The sequence below is a fragment of the Fukomys damarensis genome, unplaced genomic scaffold (genome assembly GCF_012274545.1).
Source record: "Fukomys damarensis isolate Sample0158 unplaced genomic scaffold, DMR_v1.0_HiC HiC_scaffold_34, whole genome shotgun sequence".
NCBI classification, from domain to species: Eukaryota; Metazoa; Chordata; class Mammalia; order Rodentia; family Bathyergidae; genus Fukomys; species Fukomys damarensis.
In genome coordinates, this window is record NW_022900946.1 from 11,112,293 (window position 1) to 11,139,211 (window position 26,919).

Here is a 26,919-nt window from a genome sequence, read left to right on the forward strand (position 1 = left end):
GAGGAGGAGGAGGGGGAGGAAGAGGAGGAGGAAGAGGAGGAGGAGGAGAAGGAGGCTCCAGCAGCTAAAAATACCTACAAACTCTATAATGTCATTCTCTACATGTGCACACAGCTATGATAAAGATAGTGATGATGGTCAATAATAATGATCTCTGTCATTAACAGGGCAACCACAGGATGCCTGTTAGAGTACTAATGGCTTTCCATAGAGAATGAAAATACACACACACACACACACACATAAAATTTAGATTGGGGACACTGAGATTCTAAGACCTTACATAAAGTACCCAAGGGGTGATAAAGAGAGCTGGGATTTGAACCCAGGCAGCCTGATTCACCGCTAGTGAATGGCCTCTCTCTAATCTCACTAAGCCCTCACCACCCCATCCCCCACTGGCTGCCCTTTACAGACTCCCACATCCCTCTGAGATTGCCCTGGATTCTGGTTTTAACTTACTTTTAGCTGGATACAAAGCAGAAGTCAGCAGAGTGGATCAGTGTGTAGAACAAACCCATCCAGAATGCTGAAGCCAACTTCTCCATTGGCACCCAGTGCACATTGCAGAGAAGAAGGTGAAAGGCATCATATTCCCTGAGCACAAATAACATGCCTATCCCGGAGCCCTTGACCTGAATGAATTTACAACATCTGCACAAAAGTCTAGAAAGTTAAGGGATATTATTCTCAATTTACAGATGCAAATACGGAGGCTCCAGGAGACAGGGGACTTGTCCCAAGATCATACAACTAGGAATTCACACAGTTGGGATTTAAACTCAGACCTAAGAGGCTCCTAAGGGGGCAGTAAAAATGAGAGTTGCAGGCAGGCAGCTAAACTGAAGGAGCTCATAGCCCAAGTTTGTAGGAGAGGAGAACTTGTTCCAGAAAAAGGGGTTGCATCTCTCTAGGGCCAACTTCCTAATCAACTGGAACTCTGGGAAAATCCTGTCCCCTAGCCTGGGCCTGGCTAGCACCCCCCTGCCCACTTGCTTATGGCTCTTCCAAGAATCCCCAGCGCTGTCACTCATCTCCTGCTGTGGGAAACCTGAGCTTTCCTGCACCTGCCCAGCCAGGAGCCCAGGGTCACAGGGCCTGGGGGAGGAGTAACCTGAGCTCTAAGACCTAAGTCTGGGCTCCTTTTTCCTACCTTGGAGTCAGACTAGGGCAAACACTGCACTAAGGTTATTCATTTATCCCACAGTTAAGTTCTTGCTGTGTGGTGTGATAAGCACAGGAAAAACAAACACTAGTAATAGGGTAGAGCTGGTCTCTGAAGATACTTTAGACTTCCTTATGGTTATATTCTGCCCTCTTACTATTGCCAAGCTTTTCTGAGTAAGCTTCTTTAAAAAATTTTTTTTAAATCCTTTTCATTTTGAAATAGCTTTAGACTCATAAGAAGTTGCAGAAAGAGTGGAGTCTCGTGTACCTTTACCCAGATTCCCTGGTAATAACGTCTGACATCACAGTGCCTTTTCAAAACGAGGAACTTGACATGAGCACCAGAGCATTTACTAAACTACACACTTTGTTTAGATTCCCCAAGTTTTTGTGCGCATTAATTTTTGTCATTGTCGTTGTTGTGTACTCTGAAATGTCATCACATGTAGAGATTAGCATAATCATCATCACACTCTAGATAATCATTCTACCAAAGAAACCCTCCCACTGTATTCCTACATAGCCACTTCCCCTTTGTACCCCTTGACACCCACACTGTCCCCAACCTTCTAATCCTTGGCAAACACTAACCTGTTCTCCATCTTTACAATTTGGTCATCTCAAAATATTTTATAAACAAAATCACAATACATAACTTTTTGAGATTTGTTTTTCATTCAGCATAATCCCCCCAGGGATCCATTCCAATTACTGGATGTATTAATAGTTCCTTCCGCAGTGTGGCCAAGTAGTAGCTGTTTATCCATTCATCTGATGAAGGATAGTTGGGTTGTTTTGGTTCAGCCTGTTCCAAAGAAAGTGGTTACAAACATTCATGTATAGATTTGTGTATGAATGGACACTTTCATTTCTCTAGTACAAATGTTCAGGAATCAGTTGCTGGTCTTATGGCAAGCACATGTTTAACTTTATAAGTAACTGGTCTTTTCCAGAATTGCTGTGCCATTTTGCATTCTCACTAGCAATATATGAGATACATTGTGGTTGCTTCACATCCTTGCCAGTATTTAGCATGCTAATATTTGTCAATCATACCCACAGCTAGGTAGTTATACTTTGCTGTAGCTTTACTTTGATTTTCTCTAATGGCCAAAGATGTTGACCCTCTTTTCATGTGCTTTTGGCCATCCATACATCCTATTCTGTGAAATGTCTGCTCATATATTTTGCCATTGTTTAATTGGATTTTTTAAATCAATGACTTTTAAGCTTCTTTTGAATATGCTGCACCCAAGTGCTTTGTTTTTTGTATTTTGCAAAATTTTGTCAGAGTACATAGCTATCTTTTCTGGTTCTTTCACAAGACTAAAGTTTCCAATTTTGATAAAGTAACAACTTTTTTCTTTTATGGATCATCCTTTTGAAGTTACATATAAGAACACTTAACCTAATTCTAGTTCCTGAGGATTTATCCTGTTTTCCTGAAAACATTTTGTAGGTTTGTTCTACATTTATACTTATGATGCGCTGTGAGTCAATGTGTGTATGCAGTATGAGACCTGGTTTGAGGTTCACATTTTTGTCTATGGGTGACCAGTTGCTTTTGGAAAAAAATAGGCTGAGCATACTTGTGTGGGTCTTCTTTTGTGTTCTTGATTCTGTTCCTTTATTCTACAAGGGGTGATTGAAATACACAGTGACTGACCAAATTTAAAACATTTATTACAGTAAAAGATAAATTACCATTCATCCCCCCCAATACCCCTTCTCACTTCAAACACCCATATCCCATCATTTTTGGCACTTTCTGAAGCTGTTCTAGAAGCCCTCATTCATGAGCGCCTTTATGAATTATGATTAAAAAAAAAAGTACAGTGAATGCTGCTGCGAATGCTATCCAGGGGAAAGCAGACTCGTAAAACAGTATGATGTGTCTTTATCCAACTTATTCATCAGATCTGGTACCATGCAGCTTCTGGATCTTCTCCAGAGCTAAAATGATCATAAGGACTAAACATTTTTAATTGGCTCAGGCCATCCAGGTAACCAGGACAGCACAACTAAAGACTAAAGTCCTCACAAAGGTGGACTTCTAGAACTGCTTCACAAAGTAGAAAGAATGATGGGATAAGTATGTTCAAAGCAAGGGGATTTATTATGAAGGGGATTAACAACAATGCATCTTTCAATGTAATACTATAATGATTTTTTAAAAGCGTAAGCATTTTCCATATTCTCTGATCATACTGCATATGTGCCCATCTCTCTGCCTGTAACAGTCTCAATTATTTTAAACCTTCAGTAAGCCTTAATAGTAAAGGAAGCCTATGACCTCATTCTTTTCAATACTGTTTTAGCTATTTTAATTCCTTTACTTTTCTATGTAAATTTTAGAGTTATTTTGTTATTTACAAAAACATTGCTGAGCTTCTTACAGAACTTGTGTTAAATCTATAAATGAGTTTGTGAAGAACTGACATTTTTACTATGTTGAGTCTTCCACTTCATGAACATAGTACACCCCTCTATTTATTTTGATTATCTTTGATTTGTAGTATCACATCTATGGCTTCTGAATATGTTTTGTCGCGTTTATGCCTCAGTGATTTTTTTGAGTGATTGTAAATGACATTGCATTTTTCACTTTGGACCCAGTTGTTCCTTGTATGCTGACTTTGTACCCTATGACCTTGCTATACTTATCTGTCACTTCAAGGAGTTGTTTTTATTATTTTTAGATTCCTTATTCTTTTCCAGGAATCCTCAACTCTATTACCCAACCTCACATATGTCTGTCTCCTGCTCCTAAGAATCTAAGCCTCCTGCCCCTGCCCAACCACAGGACCCAGGGAGGGGTAGCAAGGAACATGGCAACCTACACCCAAGCTCCTTTTTCCTACCTGCAGTCAGACTAGGACGGACATTGCAAAATAGCTATTCATTTATTCCCCCCAGTAAATGATGAGATCTTTCTGTGTGCAGGGTACTTTGTTAAGCATTGGGAAAACAAAGTAAACAAGAGAGAAGAGGCCATCAAGATAGACTTCATCCTTTTTATGACACTATGCTGGTCTACAGTTATTTTGAAACTTTTCTGATCAAGCATTCCATAAGGTTTTAAATTTAAATAACCATTGATGTATTTTGTGTATTTATTTACATTAAGGATGAACTAGGGGGCAAGGATTTAGCTCAGTGGTGCTATGCCTGCCTCACAAGCACAAGGTTGTGAGTTTTATCCCTGGCATAAGAAAAAGTAAAGACATGAACTATTCTATTACTATATTATGAACATTACAGAAAAGCAAAAGCTGTATAGCATAGTGATTAATTCCATTTACTTGGGAATCAGTCTACCTGCATTCAAATCTCAGCTCCACTGGGTGACTTTGGAGAAATTCCTTTTCTGTTTTGGTTCCCTCATCTATAAAAAGGGATAGTAAGAGTGCTTATATCATAACATTGTTATGAAAATTAAATATAAAACAGGCCTTGACTCTCAGCAAATTTGTTATTCTTGTTAAAACTTATAAAGTAAAAATAAAATATGAAATAAAGAAACAAAGATAGACGTTCTCCACTTGCTGTTTGTTCTGCATCTCAGAAGGTGCTGTATTTTACTTAACCATTCCTCTTTTGGTGAACATTTAGGCTGTTCCATTTTCACTATCATGAAGAATGAGGCAACGACCATTCTTCTTCATGACTTCTTAGATAGATGCACCAACTTGTACTAAAGTATCTTCTGAGAAGTGAAACTGCTGGCTCATGAGAAATGCTCGTTTTTAATTTTAATAGCTACCACCCAAGCCACCCTTCACAGTGACCATATCACTTTACATTGTCTGGGCTTTTTAATTTCTCCACATCTACAGCAACACCTGATACTGTCAGACTTCAGGCTACCTCTCCCTGGTGAAGAGAAAGGACAAGTAGAAAATGTGGTATCCAAAGGAGATGTTACCTTTATCCTCAATGTTGCAATTTGTTTGCAAAATGAATTCTTGATGACTTATGTAATGAAAAATGAATCGTAAGCTTAAATTTAATGGGAATTTAATGGGAACACTATATACTGAGCAAATACGCAAACAAACATTATGATGGCAAATGGTAAGCAGGGCTTGAATGGCCACTAACAGGATGGATGCAGCTGTGTGGTTGCTAACGATCAGGTGGATGATGGTGACAACAGCAGCTGCTACTATGTGCCAGGCACAGCTCTAAGCACTTAGCATGTGTAACCTCATTGCTCCTTGTCACAACTCCATGCAGCAGACTTACTCCTTCTATTTTACAGATGAAGAAATTAAAGTGCAGAGCTTAAAAATGTGTCCAGGGGACTAGCAGTTACCACCATGAACTGAAGGACTACTCAGTTCCAGCTCCTGATGCCAAGTGGAAACAGGATCCAGCATTATCAGATTAGATTTTCCAAGAGAAGACAAAAGACCAGATTTTCATGCGAAGTCCTAATTTGTGAATGTAATTGATGAATGTATTTCTTTTTAAGAGAATAATATGAGGCCCAGAAGATGTATCTATGAGTCAGATATGGGACTGTATTGGCTCTTGAAGTAATGAGGTTGGGGAGAATCAACAATGAAACTAAAATAATAGAGGATGATGATGATGAATGTGAGTGTTTAACATATGCCAAGAACTGTTACAAATGCCATACTGAATTAATGCATGTAAACTTTGCCACCACCCTAAAAGTTTAGGTATTATCATTCTCTTTTATAACTGGGGAAACTGAGGCAGAGAGAGAGAGAGAGAGAGAGAGAGAGCGAGCCAGGTTTGTGTAGCTAGGAAGGGTGTTGTTAGGCTTTACAACAATCTTGTTCCCAAGCCTGTGTTCCTCATTACTAAAACTCCTTAAGGAAAGACCTCTGGAGCCAAGCCTGGTAGTGCACACCTATAATCCCAGCTCTTGGGAGGGTGAGGCAGGGGGATGATTGCCATGAGTTGGAGGCCAACCTGGGCTACATAGTGAGTGCAAGGCCAGCTGAGGGCCTCTCTCAAAAAACGAAACCAAACCAGAAAAACAAAAACAAAAACAAACCAAACCAACCAAACCAAAAAAATCCCCTCTGGATTCTACTCCATACTTGGGAACAGAGTTCTGATAGTAGGGATGGAGGGAGGAGGCTTCAGAAAGCACATAGAGTACCAAAATTGTATACAAATTTTATGTGGCTATAAAAGTGAGTTTTCCTAGGAAAGGAAGTACATAACTTTCCCAAAGAGATTCTCAAAGGGATTAGAGACCCCACAGAGGTAAAGAACCATGGAGGCCTTGGAGTAACTTTGGGACAGAGAAGTCAGCCTCATGGATGAATAAGTAGCAGCTGGATGGGCTAAAGAGAATGAGCTGTTGGTGATGGATGTGGACCCTCAGGAATATAATCAAATAAAGGGAAGAAAGTTAGGGGGAGTGGGTTAAGGGAAGATGTCTTAGGACAAGTAAGATAAAGGACACATAGAGATAGAGGGAATATTTATCTGAAGAAGATGGGGGAGAGAATTTTGAGGAATTTATGGTTCTCAGAGACCAAAGACATTTAGAAAAGGGCCATGCCTTAGCTCCTAGACTGAAGATCCAAAAAAGTAGCCAGCCAAACTAAAGCATGATTTAACAAAAGGGAGAGTGTTTTCTTCCCTCTTCTCTATCTCTCCCAGGAGTAAAGCTGGAGAGCTTTTCCTACCTGCCCACTTCTGTCCTACTTTCTTGTGAGGCTCCTGCCAACAGCCCACTCAGCTGCAGAACTAGGGCCGACGTGTCCTCATGGACTACTAGTCCTCCTCCTAGCCATCCTCCTGCTAGCTGTCCACCAGCTTCTACTTCTACCCAGGACTGGGCAACACTGGCTACCTCACCACATGCTCCTAGCTTCCGGCACACAGGCCCTTCTCCTGCTGAAATTATCACTGATCCCTACGATCTCAACCATTTCTTCCAGCTAAGAATGCTGAGATGACGGCTTGTTAGCACAGAAATCTTCTGAAGCATTCCCTGACATCAGTCTAGGATGGCTGGATCCACACAACCCATTGCCATACTCCACGGCTGCATGTTGAGTATCTGCTGTGCCAAGCAATAGACAGGGGACTGGGGCAGACAGTGTCAAACAGATCAGGCTTGTTGCCCTGTCCTCATGGAATTTGAAGACCAGTGGGGGAGACATGTTTTAAAATACATAAATGATGATAACTAGATTAATTTAAAAGGCAAGATACTGTGAGCATATAATACAGGTAAGAGTCATCACTGACTTTCCTAAAGGTTGAGTTTTTGAGGTGAGATGTGAAGAATAAATCAAATTACCTAGGTAAAAACATAGAAGGGTGGTAGTTGGGGGGTGAAGGGCAGTTTGAATCTTGTAATGGGAAAGATGCCACCACCGCCCTGACCTCAGAGAGGAGCAGACCAGTGAGGAACCATATGTCTTCAGAGCTGTAGGCAGCAGGGCTTATGAGAACACAGAAGTAGCATCTAACTGTGAGTGGGGTCTTGGGGGTTAGTTAGGTTAGTGTAGTGGCAACATCAGGGGAATTAGGGGGCCTAGTGCTCTTCGTGTGATTCTGATTGCACCTCTTGTACATGGTTCCTAGATTTGGGTAATTTTCCAATTTAAGTCTTTCTCATCCTAAAAACAGAATCAAGAAACTCACCTCCTCAGATTCCCTTGCACCTGGGAGACAGGTGTTGCTCCTGGCCATGCAGCCTTCAGGCTCACTGTGGTTCTGCTGGAGATGAGTCACCTAACCATTTCCCTTTCTAAATGGATTCTGTTGTATGTAACCAAGAGTCCTGACAAACACAAAAGAGATGAATAAGTGAACAGAGGAAAAAGAAAGGCAGGAAGGGAATTTAGGTATAGGGATAGCCAGAACATAATATAGCTCAGGATACAAAATTTTCTCAAAGTCTGAGAAGGAAATATCTTCAGCATGGAGGGAAAACAAACCCTAGGTGGCTTTGGTATTCTTGGACATTACAGGGAGTTTGTGCTGCTTCATAGAGATCAGAGGAAATATATAGATATGGCTGTAGGAAGAGACACAGAGTATCTTGCTCAGAAAGTTAGGCTATTACCTGTATCTTCTCAGACTCTTTGGTCATCTTCCATAGCCATGCATGAAAGAATGCACTTTTTTTTTTAAAGGCAGGGATTGAACTCAGGGCATTTGCAAGAAACTACACTCAACACTTTTTAAATTTTGAGACAGGGTTTTTCTCAGTCACTAAGTTGCCCAGGCTGGATTCAAATTTGAAAACCTCCTACCTCAGCCTTCCAGAAAGCGGAGATTACAAGTGTGCACTACTATGTCCAGCAAAAAACACACTCTTGTTACAAATGGTGCATGAAAGACCAACCTGGACAGAGACTTTTTGTGAGAAAAAATGCTGGATTTATTCTGTCTGGATCCAGGCTGAAAAGAGGAATATCAGTAGCTAGCTGGGAGAGAAACTAAGTTTTTATAAGGGTTGGGGGGGGTTATAATCCTAAGGAATCTGAAGTGGAATGTTTAAGATTGAGGGTCCAAGGACATTCAGCACAGGGAGATTTGTGTATCCCGTCCTAAATTTTCTTTATGGCCATCTGTTCTGTTTATTGAGAGTAGTATGGGCCTTTTCCTATTGTTTGTGAAGAACATCAGGTTTTCTGCAAAGGTCTCATTCAGGCCATGAATGAGAAGCCCGAGGCCATGGGCCGTCACCTGTTAATGGAATGGCCTCGGTCACGAAGTCACTTCACATATTACGCAGCACCAGCGAAGACCTTTTTGCAAACTGTAAAGTGTTGAATAAATGTGATAGATAGTTCTTACCATCTTCGTGGGACCAATATAGATCCAATCAATTAATGGGTTCAGATGGGGCTTATGGCCATGGGTTGGAACCAGTTAAGATCAAGAAAGAAACAACTATTCATCAAGAGGTTAAGAATAATGTAAACATTCAGAACTCCATGGTTGTGACACAAAATTTATGCCACAGTGGCTTCAGAAGAAAAGAAAACCCACAATTTAAATCACAAATAACCAAAAGTCTCAGTAATTGAAGCACAGTTGGATTCAAGGACTGAAGTAGCAAAAGCACAGGGGTCTCTATGTCTTGTTCTGTTTTGTAGGGGGGGGGCACTGTCAAACTCTCTCTTCTTGCTGCTAAGAGGGCTGCAGTGGCTCCAGCCCTGTATCAAGCTGGGCTTTTACACTATTTGAAAGGAATGTGGTTGCATCTAAGGAATTCTTATAAAAGCTCCTTGGCCCCAGTGAAATGACACACTCACACCTGAACCACTTGCTCGTTTCTAAGGATAAATCATGATCTAATAGGCCAATTCTGAGTCACATATCCACATCTAGAACCAATGAGCACATCAGACACCTGGACAGAGGTGGGACAGAATCCTTTACACATTCTTTTTTTTTTCCTAAGACAGGGCCTTGCTATATCGTTCAGGCTGGACTTGAATTCACTATGTAGCCCAGGCTGGCTTCAAACTCATGGAGATCCTCTTGCCTCAGCCTCCCTTGAGTGTTGGGGTTACAGGTGTGCTCCACCACGCCTGGCTCTTTACACATAGTTTTTCAAAAATGAGGTGGAGAAGGCAAAAACAAATGTCTGCCATAGATAGTTATTGACTGAGGTTACTGACTAATAGTTATTTCAATCCTTTGAAGATTTTCAGTGGGACCTGCTTAGAAAAAATATGCTTAGTGGGCTGGGGATGTAGCTTAGTGGCATGGGACCTACCTGGGAAGTACAAGGTCCTGAGTTTGATTCTTGGGACTGTGGGACTGCATAACTTTGTAATCTTAAGTAAGTTCCTAGTCTCAACTGTAATTAATGTAAATTAACAGGTGAACATTTAGTAGTTCTGGGTAAATAGATAAAGATTGTTTCACTCCTTGTCTGCCCGGAAGGAATGTCTTGAAAAACCTTGGGACATTCTGTAAGCATCTTGAGTATAGACCCCCTGCCCTGCCTATCCCCTAATAAAAAGGATCTCAGCCCCTGAGCTGGGGCCTCTCAGAGCTACGTGGCTTCAGGAGTGCCATCTGGCCAGACTAATAAAGGTCTGCTTTCCAACTAGTCCGGTGTGTTCCTTCCTGGGTGATTCTTGCTGCTTGGCAAGCTCCTGGAGCAATCGCTGAGCTATAGGGCCCAGCATCGTGAAGGCCTTTTGGCTGCTCACTCTCTGCGGAGTGGAAGTGAGACTTTAGGTCTTACAGTACCAGAAAACAAAACAAACAAACAAGGAAACCAATATCATAATTAAAACTACCCAAAGTTGTAAATTCCACATCATTTTTCTTCCAACTGGAAGAATCTTTATCCCAGGGGCTGCTAAGAGCTCTTGATCACTAGGGTGACCTGGTCACTGTTCTCTGAATAGAACTTTTATGTGTTGTGACTCTTCTAACTTTTCACAGAGCTCCACATCTATTCCTCCATTTTATCTAAATTTAACAACGACTCTGTGGGTCAGAGCAGTCAAGTCATACAGCCAAGTCAGGTTTCCTTCTTCCCAGCTTATAAACAGAGCAGTGGGTCTACTCACTCTGATCCTGAGGTGCTAACAAGGGATAATCTGGGAAATCAGGAGAGGGCAGAAGCAGGAGAAAGGCATTTAACCAGAAAAAATTCTACTGGTAGAAGTAAACCTCCCTGTCTTGGTCTCTGTACGTATATGGCCAAACACTAGCAGAGACCTAGTGAAAAAGCAGACCATTCCCTATGTTCACCAGTGCTAACAAAGGTAAGCACAGAGCCCGCTGGGAGAGCCCAGTGGTTTTGATGTCAATTGCAGGCCCAAATTTTGAGGATGGAGGACCAAGGCTGCAGATATCTTTAAAGAACGCATGATTGCTGCGTTAATTATTAACTTGCTGCATTATTAGCTGACCAGCTAGGCATGAGCCCCTCAACATGGATTCACTCCTTGGGGAGCCCCTGGACCAGTGGCTTCAGATTCTTCTTAGGGTGTGTGCAAAGAACTTGGTAAATGTTAGTGAATGCCATTCGCCAAAAATGCACAATTTGTCTCCAGTTTCAGGCTTTGGCTATGAGTACAGCTCAGGTATGTCCTCCTGGTATCCTAAGGGGCTACCCACATCCCGCCTCATGTTGTTTCCTGTCCCTGTGGGTCTTTTTCTGAGGAACAGGCATCCTCAAAATACAGCTTCAGGGAAAGGAGGAAGGGGAAGACATCAAGAGCTGGGGATTAAATTATCTCGGGAAGAGAGGAAAACAAAGCTCTTTGTGCTGAATTGCCATTTATAAGGTACTGGCTAAAGAGAACTATAAGGGTATATTCCCACACACAAAAGTCCTCTGACCTCACTCTCTAGGATCAACGCCATGCTGACCCAAAACACCTTTTAGCCAGGCACGGTGGTGCATGCCTGTAATCCCAGAACTTTTAGAGGCTGAGGGTGGAGGATGGAAAGTTTGAGCCCAGCCTGGGCAATTTAATGACGTAGCGAGACCCTGTCTCAAAATATAAAAATAAAGAAATAAACAAACAAATAAATAAACACATTTTAAAAATGAATGAATGGATGGATGGATTGGTGATGCTACTCAGTGTGAAGGTTTGGTCCCCGGGGCTGGGGGAAAAAGAGTTGTCTTTTATTTTACCTTCACTGTGACCACTGTTCTTTAAAGCAAAATATTTACACTTAAATTTCTTTTCTTTCTTTCTTTTTTTGGTACTGGAGATTGAACTCAGGACCTTGCACTTATGAGGCAGGTACCGTGCCGCTGAGCTAAATCTCTGGCTCCACTTAAATTTCTTTTAAGCTTATACCATTACCATACATATAGAGCCACAAATATTATTTGAAAAAATGAAACACTCAGTAAACAAAACAATATTATGAAATCCTAGCCAGCTCTGGTAATTATCCTTCAGTTTGAGCCTGGAAACACACTTTCTATTTTAAGAAGGGTGAGTGGAGGGCTTGGGATTTATTTAGGTCAGTGGTTCCGCCACCTGCCTCATAAGCACAAGGACCTGAGTTCCATTCCTGGTACAAAAAAAGAAAAAGAAAGGAAGTTAGAACAGCACATCAAATTATTTGTGCCAGGGATTTAGCTCGGTCGTGCCGCTGTCTGCTTGTATGTGCAAGGTCCAGATTTCAATCCCTGGTACCAGAAAATAAATAAATAAATAAAAAGCAGGGTGGAAGGGGTAGCGTGATAGAAAAAGAAAGAGATGCTAGAAACATTAACATCAAATGGAGACTTCTGATATCATCAGAAGGCCTCCAATGACGGCAAAGACATGACTTTCTCACCAAATGGCTCGCTCTTTGCTCTTCCTTTATTCTCCACCCTAGTTGGGAAACCGTGATTTACTTAACAAATATTTATTGAGTTGCCTACTAAGTGATGATGTTCCCTTGGGATATTATCATGGTAGAAACAGACAACTAAATGAAAACTAAAAATAGTTTCGTATGGGATTGAGTACTATTTTAAAAAATCCAACAAGGGATTACAATACGCAGTTGGTAAGTTGAAAGGAGGCATGCGGATGGAATTCACATGCTGGTAGTAAGATCAGAGAGCAGTTTGGTCTTGAATGAGTAAGACTGGAGTTTTCAATAGAAAAGTCATGTTCGGGATCAGATTCTTAAGGAGTGGGAAAGTGGTTAGCGGCTGTAACTTGATATCCTAGGCATTATCTGAAGGACACTACAGAGACCTGCTCTCTGCCCTTGATTCGATCAGAAAGCAAAGCAGATGTTGTCTTAATAGTTTTCCAGTCCAGTGGCCAAGAGAAAACAAAATATGTCATACATGTGGTTGTGTTTAAAGGCAAGACTACAGCACATGTCCAACAAACGCTGGTCTCTGCTGAAGCAAAAGGGATTCCATTTCTAATCCAGCTGAGTCAATCTAATTAACTGCAAACAAAGACGCCTGTTTTCAAGTTCAGCCAAAACAGCCAGAAGTACGCGGTATTTAGACTGCTTTCTTCTCTTCTTTGTAAAGCCCCGACCTACCGGCCTGTTTTTAAATGCCAATGTGCTTAGTCCCACTGCTTTTGATTGTAATTGATCAATATCCAGTCTCCAAGATGAAGACTGCACCATCCAGCAGACACACAACACCCACAGGGTTCCCTGCTCCACATCAGGCCCATCAGCCCTGCCAAGAGCCCAGGGCCTACACATCCAGCCCAACTCGCTGGCTCCTCTGGGCTTCATTTCGAGGGCCTGCGACATGGGTGGAGGCCTGTCAAACACTCTCCCTGAGACCTTAGGCTTCATACTGGCCTACTTAGGGCTGGTGATTCCCAGAGGAGGGAAGAGTGGGAGGTGGTAAGGATGAAGGGTTGATTTTAGCTTTGCTTTTGGAGCTTCTTGAATCATCTTTGATGGGAAGCTGGAAAGACCGGGGGAGGAGAATGGGTGAAGCTCATTCCATTTAAAAGAGCTCACTCAGATATAAGGAAAAAACCTGCTCACGACAATGCCAGGTTTCCAAACCACAGGCAGTTTGCTTCTCTACCAGCTGCAGGTTGCAAACTGCGAGGCTGTGACACTATGGGCTCTCAGAGGGAACAGGGTTAGGGCATAGCCTTTGCATTCAGGCAGCTGTGGGTTCAAATCTCCGCTCTACCATTTGAACACATGTAATCTGCTTAGCCTCTAGAGCAGGGATGGTGAACCTCTTACAGCTTTCAATGAAAACGAACAGGGTCGCCACCCCTGCTCTGGAGCTCTGGTTTCCTCATCTGTGAAATGGCTATAACACTGCTTGCCTCCCAGATGGATGATGTCTATGAAAACGCCAACGTCAGTCCTGCTGTATAGCTTGCACCTGCCCTCAGTGACAGTCGGTTCTCTCTGGCACCTTCCCCAGATGGTCCCTCTTGCCTTCTCTCCTCTGGTTTCCTCTCATGGCTGCCTGAACCCCAGATAGCCCCACTGATGTCACCAACCCTGATCTTTCCTTCCGTGTGTGTGTGTGTGTGTGTGTGTGTGTGTGTGTGGTCGAGGGGACTGAACCCAGGGCTTTCACACTGAACTACATACACCTCAAGCTATTTTTAATGTTTTGAGACAGGGTCTTGCCAATTTGCGAACTTGCTGAGGCTGGCCTTGTACACATGAACGTCCTGCCTCAGCCTCCCAGTGTTCTGGGATGACCTTTCAAATTCTTCCTTAAATCAGATATTTTTCAGGGGCAACATGGGATGCCAGCCATCAATCCAAGCTTTGGGCAAGGAGAGTGCCTACCCTGTCAGATGTGTTCCATGTAACGATAACTGATGCCTGTGGGCATTTCTTAGGAAAATTAAAACAAATTCTGCGGCCGTATCAGTTTGGGAAATGTCGGGAGCCATTCAATAGGATTGTGGGGGAAAGTCATTTCATAATTAAACCACGATTAGAGCCTAGTTTTCCTGTCGACAGGCCAGCTACGGGCATGTCCAGATGTAACGCCATCTTCACGTCTGGTCACAGCTAAGACCTCAATGGTCCAGTTACCGCTGTGAGGCTCCCAGGCAGGACTACACCAGGATGGAGACATCCTGGGAGGAACCGAATCTTCCTCTGCACAGCTCCTCATTGTTCCAAGATCACCACCACGCCCTCTGAGTCAGTTGCCTGTTGTTTTGCGATGTTCTGAATAAAGGTGTGGCAATCTCCAGCTCTGGGGTCTTTGCTGCCCAGAGCAGCAGGGATCAGGCCAAAGCTCAGCTTCTCTAAGTCTCATTTTCTGTCTGTATATTAATTAATTCACCTTGTGTGGTTGTGGCTCGCAGGACACTAGGACCCGAGGCAGAGGTTCTAGTAAGGTCCCCTTTCCACATTTGGTGCCCGGTGTGGATGTGAATCAGACCCACTGGTGAACTCGCCTGTGAGACAAGCTGGGAGTAAAAGAGACAGCACTCTGGTCTCCCAGGATGATTCCTGGATGCGGACGAGGAAGACTGGAGGTACGTGTGTCCAGCTGGGGGCAACCTCCTATCTAAGATTGAAAATATGGATCGGTCTCTCATCAGATCAGCGTAACTTTGTCAAATTGCTTAAGTCGCTGTCAAAGCAAGCTATGTATCTGTCTGGTACCGAAGGATGCTGTGACAAACTTGTTAAAAGACATAGAAATATACATCCCATCTTTTCCCAAGAAAGGGACAATTAACTTATTAGCATGGGGACGTGCAGGAACCGTTCTCTGTGAGGCCCGGCAAGGGGGTGATGTCTTTCTCCTCAAACGCTAACCGCTTGGGCCTTAGTCTCCCGGCTCTCGGAATCTCCCAGTCAGTTCAGGACTACTCCTCCTGCCGCCCACCCTTCTGACCAAGCTTCTCCCCCTCTCCAGCTTTTTCCCCAGTGTGCTTTCATCTCACTGCAGCTTCTGCTGCACCGCACAGCGGACTAAGGGAGGCCCTAACTCACTAGCCCCTCAGCCTCGTCAGGTGTCTCGAAAAGGTCCAACTGCTCCCCTTGTGAAGTCCACTTCTGGGGCCACTCCCTATCACCTGCAAAAGGCCACGACAGTGAGAAAGGCGGTTTCTTAAAGACGTAAGTCCATCCTCATATCCCTGGTCTTTTCTCAACGTGCTTGTCTTCAAATCCTCTTAATCATCTTCCCATCCCCTTCCCCCTTGCTTTGATAGATGAATAAATGGGGTTCAGAGAGGTTAAGTAACTTGCCCGTGATGGTTCAGCTGGATTCAGTGATTTCATTTCATTGGCAATGACAAAAACAAAGGAATGAATGGATTTATCAAAAAATTACAGAATCAGGAGTGGCAGAGCCAGAACTGGCACCTGGTCAAAAAACCTCCAGATCAGGCTGCCTTCATGGTATGCCTAGCACTCACCCATCTTGTTCATAGCCCCAGTCATACGCCTGGGTTATGTCTGCCCTCCATCCAATACTACAGCAAAGCTGTCCAATGTCTCTTTCTGTGATGATAGATATGTTTAATGGTTATGCTGACCATGCAGTTAGCTGTGGTAGCCAGGTGGCTACTTAACGCTTGAAATATTTTTGGTGCCAATGAGGAACTGAATTTTTAATTCTACTTAATTTTTATGTAAATGGCCACATGTGGCTAGTGGCTACCACATTGAACAGGGCAACTCTAGAGGTCAGAGGTCATCCCTAGTCCGCAAACTCAGTGAGTGCAAGCATTGCACAAGTAGAAGCTCCTTTCGCTAACAATCAAGGCCAGTGTACCCGGATATTATTAGGTCCTAAATGCAGTTTCATTTAAGGGCAGGGCACAACATGAGGTGCCTTTGATCAAGGTATTTCCTTCCTTCCCTTCAGCACCCTACCTATTCTTCCAGTCAAGGCGCAAGTGTACCTGCTTTCAGGAGGATCTCCAGTTCTACCTGCTCACCTACAAGCAGGGGGAAGGGATTCTTCTCTGGAACTCTGGCATTGCTAAACAGGATTTGTCTCTGGATGGATGAAAAGGAAGAGGGCTTCTGTTTAGTAGAAAATTCTGGCTAAAAAGGTAGATGAGAGGAGAGAGTTTTCTAGTGGGGCTGGGGGAGTAGCACAGTTGTATTGGCAAAGAGGGATGTTATGTGACTTAACCTTCTCTATCTTTCTACAAAATATTCAGTAAACGTAGACATAACAAACTACAGTGACACGTGGATAAATCTCACAATGTTGACAGCGAAAAGAAAAATCGCATGGTACCAAAAAATACTCAGTGTACTAGGAATAGATGGGTATTTCCTCAACTAGATAAAGGGTATTCATAAAAAACAGAGAGCTTTTAACACATTTGATGGTAGAAGACTAAATATTTTCTCCCTCTAAGATCAGGAACAAGAAAAAGATGCCTACTCTTGTCTCTTCTATGCAACATTGCACTAGAAAATTCTAGTTTGGAAAATAGGCAAGAAAAAGAAACAAAATCCAGTTGTATTGGAAAAAAAGAAGTAAAGCTGTCTTATTTTCAGTTGGTTTAAACTTGTATACAAAAGATTCTAAGGAATCCACTAGAAAGCTATTAGAACTACTACACAAGTTCAGCAAGCCTGATGAAATAAGGTAAATGTCTAAAACCAGTTATATTCTTCTGTATATTGATAGGAGAAAATTGAGCATTAAATGGAGAAAACAATTTAATTTACAATAGATGGAAAAGAATAAAATACTTAACAAAAATTTGACCAAAGAAGTATAAGACTTCTACACTGAAAAAACTATAAAACACTACTGAAACAACCTTAAGATCTAAATAAATGAAAAGGTATCCTATGTTCATAGATTAGAAGATTAATATTAATAGGAGGGTAGCACTCGCAAAGTGAGCTGTAGATTCCATGCCATCCCTATCAAAACATCAACTAACGTTTTTACAGAATTTAAGAAAATGATTTTTTTTTTGGTTTTTTGAGACAGGATCTCACTATGTAGTTGAGACTGCTCTGGAACTCACTGTGTAGCCCAGGCTGGTCTTGAACTCACGGTGATCCTCCTGCCTCAGCCTCCTGAGTGGTGGGATTACAGGTGTGTGCCACCATGCCCAGCTCAACAAAATGATTTCTAAATATGGAAATTTAATAGACCCAGAACTGTCAACAATCTTCCAAAAGGACAACAAAATTGAAGAATTCATACTTCCTGATTTCAAAACTTGCTACAAAGCTCAGTAATCAAGTCAGTATAGCTCTATCATAAGGCTTACTCTTATATGCAGAAGATTCTAAGGAATCCACCAAAAAGCCATTAGAACCATTATACCAGTTCAGCAGAGTTGCAGGATAGGAGGTAAATGTCATTATATACATCACTGACAGCCCAGAAACAAGCCCTCACACTTCTGATCAAAGCTTTTCTACAAGGGAGCCAAGACAATTGAATTTAACATATAATATATGCTGGTGGGACAAATGGACAGCCACACATCATAAACAAAAATGAATTAAAAATGGACCAGATACTCAATGGTAAGAGCTAAAATTGTAAAATTCTTAGAAGAAAACAGACATATACTGTATGATCTTGAATTATACAATGGATTTTTCAGATATAATACAAACAGCACAAGCAACAAAAGGAAAAAAAAGGCAAACTGGACCTCAAAATGAAAAACATTTGTTCTTCAAAGATATCAAGGAAGTGAAAACAACCCCCAGAATGAGAGAAAAATTTCATAAATCATATATCTGACAAGAGATGTGTATCTAGAATATGTAAAGAAGAATTACAACTCAGTACAAAAAGATAAGTAATCAAATTAAAAATAGGCAAGAGATCTAAGTAGACATTTCTCCAAAGAATATAAACAAAATGCCCAAGAAGTACATGAAAAGATGCTCACCGTCATTAGTTATCATGGAAATGTAAGTCAAAACCACAATGAGCTATCACTTCAACACTACTATGATGGCTACAATTAAAACGACAGACACAAGGATTGGCCAGGATGTAAAGGACTTGGAATGGGATCTCATTACGTTACTAGATTGCCCAGGCTGGGTTCAAACTTGCGATTCTCTCATCACAGCCACCCACAGGGAATGTAGTCACTTTTGAAAACAGCTGAGCAGTTTCTCAAAAACCCACACATACATAGAGATACTGTAGGACTCAGCAATTCCATGACTAGGTATATAGAAGAAACACAAGGACATATGTGCATACAAAAACATGTGTGGGGATGTTCACAGAGGCACATTTCATAACCACCCCAAAGTGGGACCACCTAAATGTCTATCAACTGATGAATGAATAAAAATACAGTGTATCCATATAACAGAATATGATTTGTCAATAATGAAGAATGACTCCTTCTACCATGGGAATGAAGGCTGAAAACATGCCGAGCGAAAGAAGTCAGATACAAAAGGTCAAAGATTCTATCTATAAATGGACTTCCATATGTGAGATATCTGGAATATAGCGATGGAATGATGGGTGGATGATGGTTAAAGAGGATGGTTTTTAGACTCCCAGCTGTTCTCCATCAGCTGCTGGAGACCCACAGGGGCAGGCCCAGGCCCAGGCCCAGGGGCAATGTTTTTCTTTTCTTTTCTTTTTTTTTTTGAAGGGGAGACAAAAATGTTCTAATAGATGTTCTAGTGGATGCACAACTCTGGAGTATATAAAAGACACTAAATATTATGTTTTAAATTGGTTATTTGTATGGCATGTGAATTGTATCTCAATAGAGCTGTTCTTTAAACAGCAAGATGCATATGGATATACATAACGGTATTTATGTAAAAACACGAACATATTCAAACAACACTATTGTTTAGGAACAGACACAGATGCAGTGAAGGCATAAAGACTGGCATGTGAATAATAAAACACACATTCAGGATGGCAGTTATGAGCCCAGGAGGGGATGGTTAGTGTAGGAGGAGACTCAGGGCAGAGGAACAATTACTTCTTCAGCTTGATGTTGAAACCTAGGTACAGTATTCCTGGTATTATTCCATATACCTGTTTGTTTGCTTGAAATTCTCCATGAAAGTGTAATCCCAGCACCTGGGAAGATGAGAAAGGAGGACCCCAAGTTCAAACCCAGCCCGTGCAACTTAGTAGCTTAAGGGACCCTATCTCAGAACAAAAAATAAAAAATGGGAGCCAGGCATGGTGGCACACGCCTGTAATCCCAGCACTCGGAAAGGTGAGGCAGGAGGATCGCTGTGAGTTCAAGACCAGCCTGTGCTACAAAGTGAGTTCCAGGTCAGTTTCAACTACATAGTGAGATCTTGTCTCAAAAAAACAAACAAAACAAAAAGGGTTGGGGGATATAGTTCTGTGCAAAGGCCCTGGGTGCAATCTCCAGTACCAACCCCCTCAAAAAAATTGTGAAAAGTTTTCACAGAAATTTCATACAGTGAGGTGGGAGCTTGGCTCCGGGGGTGAGCACAGGCTGGACGGAGGATAGCTGGTTCCTTTTCCGTTCCCCACAGTCAGTGAATTGAATTCAGCTATCTCCGGGATCATCTCTGGATCATCCTTTCCCCCTGTCTGCAGCAATCTCTTGAGCTATGCAGCCACACAGCTGTCTCCAATGCCCACTCTGGACCGAGGAGCAACATGGCCCCTCGCAAATGACTTAACCTCTCTGAGTTTCTCCCCATTCACTCAATGGGAACAACTTCACTCACGCCTCTGAACTGGCGATGACTGAATGCCACAACCCTTGAAAGGTACCTGCTGCTCCTGAGGGTCTTGCCGAAGCCCCACTTGCCTCCCTGCCATAGGCCTCTCTGCCACAGCTCGATAGGAGATCGGGTTGTGCTGGATCCTAGTCCTTTCATGAACCATCCCTGGCTCTCAGTCAATGCTTGTGGAATGGAACTGACTTTTACCGCCTGAACTTCGTACCTCCCTTCCTCGTGAGTTAGAAAAGCAAAGGGAACAAAAGGCTTTTAAAGAGATTCCCCCTTCGCTACCCTTAAAAACAAAGAAACGTATAAATAAGTTCTGTCATTCCTTATGGATGGATTTTATACTCCCAGCTGTTCTCCATCAGCTGCTGGAGGTCCACAGGGCAGGCCCAGGCCCAGGGGCCAGTGAGGAGGGTGTGCACGGGTAAGGAACCTTCCCCACGCTGCATGTGGACTCCTGCAGCTCTTAGAAATGGAAGGTTGGATGCCCTGACCCAGGCTCTTGGCACTGCCATCCAGGCACAAGCGAGCAGTCCCTGCCACTGGCAGCCCACTGAGCCCCGGGGGAGAGCCAGGCCCGAAAGCCTGGTGGGCAGAAGGAGTGGGGTCTGTGCTGAACCTTGGCAGAGTGGACAGTAACTCTGGCGGCACTGTGGAAGCCAGTCCGGGAGCTGCACAGAACACGGGAAGCGCAGCCCCTGGACTTGGGGGTCAGAAGCTTCCTCCTCTCAATGTCAGCTCCAGCCCAGAGCTGCCAGCACTCCGCTGTTCCTTCAGTCCCTCTGGGACTTGCATGGTTTATTTCAGGAACCCGAAGTTCCACACCATCCAACATCTCTGCAGCTAATTTTGAAGGCACAGAGAGATCCCTGGGGACCAGTGGGCTGAGGTCCCAATGGCCCCAGCCAGGGGGAGAGCTCAGGTATGGGGACCCCAGACAGCACTGACGCAGATCAGAGCGCAGGCCTTGGTATAGCACTTCCCACTGACCTGCAGTCCCCCACTGTGACACTCCATTGTAGTCCTACCTGTGGTCCTCGGGGATCTCTGTGGTCGCATCCGTCGAGTGACTGACTCTTATGAACCTGTGGTCTTTCTGGCCTAGGGAAGGGCAGGGTGGGAGAGGTAAGTGTCTCTGAGGACTAAGGGAAAAGTGACAGTCCATTCTCTGTTGACATTCTCTGTTGACAATCCCGGTGGGCCTCTATCCTACTCACCCCAAAGAGGGTCCTTCAGAAACTAGGGTCCAGGGCTACCACAGAGCCTTCTGGCTTCTCTGAGAAGCTCTCGGCAATTACAGCGTGCTGCCCAGTTACTTTTCTCCTTCTGCCCATCCTCCACTCTGCTACCAATACTATATATCAAATAGCTGAACGGGAACGCCACAGGCCTGCCTTACAGATCTTGCTTGGCTGCCCTGCACAGACTGGGGGCCTCGAAACGGGTTCCTACTTGATGCGCAATGAGGTTTTACCACCACACCCTGTTCCTGTACAGCAGCAGCTGGTGGGTGAGGGCTCATGCAAAGCAGGTGCTCCTTAGGGAGCAGATTCCAACATTCCCAATTGTCTCACAACTGGCCTCCTTCTCACGTCGTATTACCAGCCTGGTACTGGCATGCGTCTGAGACTCCTCCTCTAGTTTCTAGGCAAATGTGTGTAGCACAGCAGAGAAGGAAGAAGGGAAGAAAGAAGGAAAGAGGGAAGGAATGATGGGAAGGAGTAAAACAAGGAAGGAGGGAAGGAAGGAGGCGCTCAGCTCTGTTGGGGAATCCAGAATGGCTTCCGCAACGGTCTTTCTTTCCTTGCATTTTGTGCACGCCCCACAGAGCAGGACGGCAGGCATCTCTGTCAGAACACCCACCACTGCATCTCTGTGGCCCTGGGAGCTGGAAGCCCCTCAGGGGCTGCTCCCTGATTTGCACACTGCATCTGGGAAGACTGCTGTGAGCATGTGTGGGTGGAGGGCGGAGGGAGACAAACACAGCAGGAGAAGAGGGAAGTAGAAATGGATAGAGGCGTGCTGCTTAGCAACCACAGGAGAAAATTTAGAGAAGTGACAGGACCATTTCTCCCAGGGCCTCAAAGGGAGGATTAACACACACACACACACACACACACGCACGCGCACACACATGCCTCTCACGCCTACGCTTGCCAATCCTGTTGTGACTGTAGGTGGAGCTCTGGGGAGAATTCTCAGGGCTCATCTGGAAGTGGGGTCCTTGTTGAGGAAGCCTGGCCAGCTATGTGAAAGGTGCAGGAATTCGTCCTTGATATCTTGAAGGGGACCACTGTCAAGGTCCCTTGTGGGGAAGGAGTGAAGCCTTCAAGGAAAGAGGCGAGACTTGGCCTCGCCAGTATCTTCCTCCTAAGGCTAGCGGCATCTAGAAAGCCAGGCATCCAGGGAGTTTCCCTTTCGCGTCCCCCCCAACAGCTCTACCCTATTCCTTCCTCCCCACCGAGAGCCCTCTCCTGCTTTTTCTTCCTTAATTTGATTTTCTCTGGCTCACAAGTGAGATCAAAAGAGGAAATTCTTTCCAGTCATTTAAGAATAATTCCCAGAGTCTCCCACTGGTGTTACATACACAGTTACCATAATTACTTTAAGAGAAATCTTTCTTGCTTTTTCACCCACCTCTTTCCATCTCTCCTGCAGGCTTGAGGAAGAGGGGAGGAGGAGGAAGCCTCAAGGTGCAGATTGGCCAGTATGGAACATCTGCTCACAGACAAAGTGGGAGACACACGCACTCCCGTAGGAGAACTGTGGACAGAGCAGGCAACAGCCTGCTAGCATTACACCCTTGCTCATTTGTTTTCAATTGTTTTAATTTTATGACTCTCAGGTTGGTGCTAGGTATATCACTAACACTCCCAGAGCTTGCTAACCTTCCTTTTAATGACAGCAGCCATGATGCTCAGGTGTAGACAGGCAAAAGCAACCAGCTATACTCTAATAGTTAAATTGCTATTTGCTGGGTGTGCCATTTGCGCACCCCACCCCCCACAAAACAACAAGAAAAACAACATTTCACTTGGTTCATTCTTAAGAGACCCAATAAAAAATTAACAAAGGCTTGGGATAAAGCGTCAGCTCCTCACCTCAGGAAGCTGGCTTTTCACCTAGCAGGTCGAAGGTCAAGCCCAGAAGAGGATCCCATTCAACAGCCGTTAGTGGGGGAGCCGCAGGTGAACTTTTAATTTTTGCGGCAGACAGTCGGTCTGTTTTTGCTGCCTGTTCTGCTCCCTGGGATTGTAGAAGTTGATTATTTTATGTATCCAGTTTGAGTGGGACACAGACTGAGTGCAGGCAGCTGCACAACATACCTTTGCGGGCAGGGTGGGGGGCAGCCACACCTGAGTTTACTCTTCCCGGATCTGATCTGATCTGAGTGGAGGGCCCTGACCCTGCTCAAGGGCCTTTTCACTATCTGGGCCTTCCTCCCTCTGGGCACTCTGTTCCATCTCCCAGAAGAGAAAGGCTCAGGGATGGACAGTGAGATGCATAGGGACTTCTGCTGGGAATTCTGTGGCTGGCTTTCCTTGCACTGGCTTTGAACCCAAGAGGAAAAGACACTGAAGCTCCTACAGCTATTACCACCACCACTAGGACGGAGCCAACAACAGGGAAAGGGTCTGAGAAACCCAATCCTGATGGTATCATTTCTAGCCCTGGATCCAGCTGTGCCTGAAGCTAGGCTCTACCCTTGGCCGCCTTTCGAGCTACCCACTGAGCCAAGAAATTGCTCTTTCATGCAATCCGGTTAGGATCAGTGTTTCGGTCACTTACAATGGCAAGTGTCTTAACTGATGAAATGGCCCGCTGCAAATCCTTGGCCACTGAGAGAGAAAGAACTTGAGACCGTGTTCTGCTGACACGGGTGAGGGGCAATGGTCACTACACAGAAACATCAGCGTAGGAAAAGCTACCATGGTTAACAGAGAGCCCCGAATCCTAGATGATCATGTGCCTGGCAGGTGATGGCATATTTAATTCTTCAGACAGCCCTGGTGGTGGGTATACGGGCATTAGTGTTTGACAGATGAGAAAGCGAAGTTTCAGGGACCCTCTGTGGAACTTAGTGGTGGAGTCGAGGCTGGGTCCTTGTTCTGTGTTGTCCCAGGACCCTTCTGTGCTAACAAGTAGACCGGACCCCAGCAAACACAGTGACTGGGATGCCTGAGGCTGTCAGGGGATGTGAAGTGATACCACAGGCCAGGGACGCGGCTGCTCTGCAGCAGTGTGGCACTGGGCTGTGCAGTTGCCGGTGCGCCCTGCAGAAGACCAATTCTATTTACCGCTACTCAAAGACAAGAGGCAGAAAACGGCCTGGCTTGAGATCAGACCACACTAGTGCTAATTAGTTGTGTGACTTGGGATGAATCGTTGCACCTTTCCAAGCCCTACTTTTTTTTTTTTTTCCTATCTGGAGTGTAGAGACCGGAAGCTCAGCCCAGAATGGGCAGGTGTGAAGGGATGTAAACCAACAAGCCATCCTCCTCCGCCCCCAGGGCTGAGCGGTGACCTGAAAGGAACCTTTCTGTCCCCAAAGCAGAGAGATAAGAACTGTGAAGCCAGAGAACTAGACGCTGGGGAGTTTATTTTTACCCTGTTATCTCTACCCTGAAATGTCAGGCTTGGAGCCACTGCCTCCTAGCTCCCCCCAGGGTGGCAACACAGCCTGGAAACCAGCCCCCTCACCTCCTCTGCTTCCTCCTCCTTTCTGTGAGAGTCGCAGTACTATGGTGACGGGAGGCATGGAAACACTGAAAGGGAAAAGGGGCAGGTGGGACCTTTTGTTTGGGTTCTGGAACATCTCACTTCCTCCTAGAACTGGGGGTGGGGGCTGTAGCAGAGACACACTTTATCTTCTGGCAAAAGGTTTGTTTCACATGGACTCTATATGTTACAAAACATGAGAATACAATGGAAATTGCCTCATGTAACAAAGAATATTTAATATGCTGGGATCACTGAAATATCCAGAAAGAGGTCAGGCTTCAGGTGAAGTTTGATCCTGGGTCTCTCCATCTTATGCTCAGTCTTCTAGGGTGCTGGCTTCACTCTGAGGAGCCGCGCTGTGCTTTCTTACACTGCATAACAGCTCTGGACTCCGCCAAGGTCACAAAACAGCTGCTGTGGTTCTAAACTCTCATCCTCATAGTGAAGGCTCCAGGGAAAGGGTGAATGATGTTTTTTGCTAATCGACCCTAGGCCGTGATTTCTTGAATTCTAGGGCCTCTGCATGAATTCTGTGCCCTATCTCTGAGCCACAGGGCCAGGAGGAGGAAAGTGCTTTTGAGGGACTTGATCTAAACCAGGGGAGCAAGGGTTTCCGGAAGGAGGACTCAGAGCCCTGCACCCAGAGGGTGGGAATGAATGCTGAGCCGAAGCACAAAGCTGGTTTGTGGTTTATTCGTGCTGAAGTTTCTCCTACCCAGGAAAGACTCTGAAATTAGGAGGGACTGTTCTTTCCTACCCAGAAATAGACCAACATTCATTTCTCCAGATAAGCTTTTCTGAGGTTCTAAGAATCTTGGATTTCTTCCTCTCAAAATTTTATCTAGTCTACAGACTGTCTCCCAAGTAAATACATGAATTTGGGCAACCACCGCATTTTTGCCTCCTGAAAGCTTCTTTTCGGTTCTGATCTAGAACATTGTAGATACTCACGTACTTGTTCACCTACCCTTATCAATTGTGGGGCAGTTTCTTATCCCTTTCTTGGCTTTTATTCCGTGGCTGCCAAAATGCTGGTCATAAAGCAGACAAAACGGAGTAAACGTTTCAAACGAAAACAGAAAAGCTCTCATGGAAGGGATTTGCTTAAAGTCGCACCCAAACAAGTACAGAAAGATGCCGGGGAGGTGCTGAGCGCTCCTTTGAGGATTCTCTTCAGGAAGCCCTTGCATATGAGCCGCTAAAGGCATACAAGTGCAGAGGGGAACATAGGGCTGGCTTTGCCTCCAGATTTCAGAGTGCGACGTTTGTCAAATACAGGTCTGAAAACGTGATGATGACATTGTTTACTCCTTTACCTGGTGAGGCAGTGGGGAGAATTCCCTGAAAGAAAAAGAACGCTTCTCCCTGTCCACCAGAACTCAAGGCCAAAGCTTTCATATGCTAATCACCCAGGCCAAAGCTCCATCTTCTCTGTGCACACAAACTCTCTGTGAGACTTAATAGCCTGGGACATTTCTCAGGACAGTTGGGTGAGAGCGAGAGTAGCCCAGCCCAGCCGATGATCACCACCTCCTGAGAGCCAGCAGTTGTTCCCGGACTCAGGAGAGAACAGGTCCTTGGGGGCATCTTGGGTGTGTGTCGTAGCTCATTCTCAGCTCATCCAACCAGGCCCGTCCCTCTCTTAGGCTCACCCGTGGCACCTGGGCCTTTGCTGTACCGAATGCCCCATGACTTGTAATAATCTCTTCATTTAGATGATTATAGGTAACATCTGTTATCTTCCCCACTGGACTCCAGACTTCTTAAGGGCAGGAATGGATCTCTTGAGCTCACTGTTGTACTGAATCACCCAGCCTGCGCCTAACAAATACTTTTTGAATGGAAGGATGGTTTTGAATGGAGGTCAGGATCAGCGGGCCTGGTTCAGCTGGAAGGCAGAAGAGAGGCAGAAGCTTTCCACTGTAATCAGAACTTGTCTCGCCA

General features: G+C 44.4%; 1 long non-coding RNA gene across 1 annotated transcript; it reads right to left on the bottom strand.

Annotated features, from left to right (window-relative positions):
- Nucleotides 1-1,896: 1,896 nt before the first annotated feature.
- LOC104852405 lies at nucleotides 1,897-24,973 on the bottom strand. Its single transcript, XR_777483.1, has 5 exons — nucleotides 24,955-24,973; nucleotides 23,355-23,499; nucleotides 21,282-21,354; nucleotides 7,804-7,942; nucleotides 1,897-1,972 (listed from the first exon to the last, which is right to left on the bottom strand). It is a non-coding gene; the product is annotated as an uncharacterized LOC104852405 (long non-coding RNA).
- Between the last annotated feature and the right edge of the window lie 1,946 nt (nucleotides 24,974-26,919).